Genomic DNA, 1,927 nt, shown 5'->3' with positions numbered 1-1,927 from the left:
GGTGAAGCTAAAATATTTTAATAACATTTTGTTTGTATCTGAATATATCACAATAAATTAAATCTTCTTCCATTTGTTCTAAAAATATAAATACCTAAAAGGAAAAAAAATGATGAAAGTAAAACAAGCATACCTGAAAACAAAGAGAAGTTTCTCGTCCATTTCCTAACATTAGTATTTCTCATAAAATCTCACTTATGTAAAGCCTAACACCATTCCAAATTTTAATCTATTCATTGAACATTCTCTAGTAGAGAGGCCCTTGTCCCAGTGCCATATTTTATCTAAATCATATGAAGGAGCATACTTCATGGCTGGTGATGTATTTGACAATTCATTTTTGGAGAACATTAGTGTATTTATAACTGTTAGTCCTCAGAGGCTACCAGTAGTTGCATCTTCCAGGAAAGATTAAAGCCCTTCCATGCCTAACTTGTAGACATATTTCACCTGTCCATTGAGATTAATTAGATGTATAATAGAAGTTTTAGAGGTAATATAATAAAATTTAAAATAAATACACAAAAAAACAATGTCAAATATTTCCCCCAAAGTGTATCCTGTGATTTTGTTGGCCTTATAATATTTCAAAGTTTTTTCCTTTTGATGAAATGATTAAGAACCTTTTGAGAAGATAAGTAAATGATACGGATCTTTTAGTTACAAAATTACACAAATAGATCTTAGCATATGGATAACGATAATGAAGTAAAACACACTGATGTACTTACTTTACTCAAGTCTATGCTAAACTAACCAAAAGTATATGACACTGTCAACAATTATGCCACAGTACTCCTATTTAAAATACAGTAAACGTGCTAAGTGACAACTCTAGATTCAAAGACCTATAATTTCGATTGCTGAAATGAGTAAAGTTCTTCCCCCCCCCCCCACAATGTTGGCCAGACGACACTGCCCCTCTGAAGGTGGCAGAGGGGCATCCTCTGCCCTGGCGACCCTTCACTTCCAGAGGCCTTAACCAGTGGATGACAGCATGGTACGGAGCCGCCTCACACTCTCAGTCCTCCACGAGTAAAGTTCCTGACATAAAATTGAGAACATGCCCTGAATTATGGATCTAAAAATCTGAAATCATACTTAGGAAAGGAGGTAAACAGATACGACCCTGAAATGATATGAGACATTTACCAAGAAGTTGATAGAAACACTTAGGGGTAAATCCAGGGAAATCACTCTAAAAAGTTGCACATTGACCTGATGCTAGGGGCTTAAGTGGAGAGCAAATGTTTTGAGAATGATGAGGGCAATGAATGTACAAATGTGCTTTACACAATTGATGTATGCATGGATTGTGATAAGCGTTGTATGAACCCCTAATGAAACGATTTAAAAAAATGAAAAAAAGTTGTACATCTGAGCCATCGTATCTCAGAGAAAGATGAGCACAATGTGTAGAAATGCTATGAAAAACCAATATGTTACTTCAAAACATGGAAGTGAGATCTGAGAGAAAAGAATAAGAAAACATGTGTAAGATGAGAAGAAAAACCAACTAACACATAAATGAAATAGAAACTTGCCAAGAGAATTTATGTACTGAACAGCCTGAAAACTTTAATTACGGGGTTCATTTTAATTAAAAACAAAGGATCTCTAAAGATATAAGCCTTCAATCATTACTTGGTAAGTATGTGCTGTGGAATAGACCCTGCGCTACATGTGGAGCTCCGTCATCAACAACACACACAGCTTTCAAAGCTCTGATGGACGTTATTGCCCAATGAAGTTACTCTGAAGGAGCACCATCTGAGCATTGAGCTGTAGGGAGGAAAGTGGTATGTGATTTCTACCTACCCTGGAAATGCTTTTTGTGCTTATGAATTTATTAACATTAGATTCCTTTATAAAAGCAGCTCTTCAATAATTTCTTCAATCTAACTTTGTTATCAGCTTGTTGTTGGTA

General features: G+C 35.3%; 1 non-coding gene across 1 annotated transcript; it reads right to left on the bottom strand.

The window, feature by feature from the left end:
- Nucleotides 1-895: 895 nt before the first annotated feature.
- On the bottom strand, nucleotides 896-1,032 carry LOC142441692 (small nucleolar RNA SNORA47). The gene has a single exon (XR_012783045.1). It is a non-coding gene; the product is annotated as a small nucleolar RNA SNORA47 (small nucleolar RNA).
- Nucleotides 1,033-1,927: the final 895 nt, after the last annotated feature.

Source organism: Tenrec ecaudatus, chromosome 2 (genome assembly GCF_050624435.1).
Source record: "Tenrec ecaudatus isolate mTenEca1 chromosome 2, mTenEca1.hap1, whole genome shotgun sequence".
In the NCBI taxonomy this organism is placed as follows: domain Eukaryota; kingdom Metazoa; phylum Chordata; class Mammalia; order Afrosoricida; family Tenrecidae; genus Tenrec; species Tenrec ecaudatus.
The sequence above is the reverse complement of the archived record's forward strand: the minus strand, read 5'-3'. Positions and strand labels throughout refer to the sequence as shown.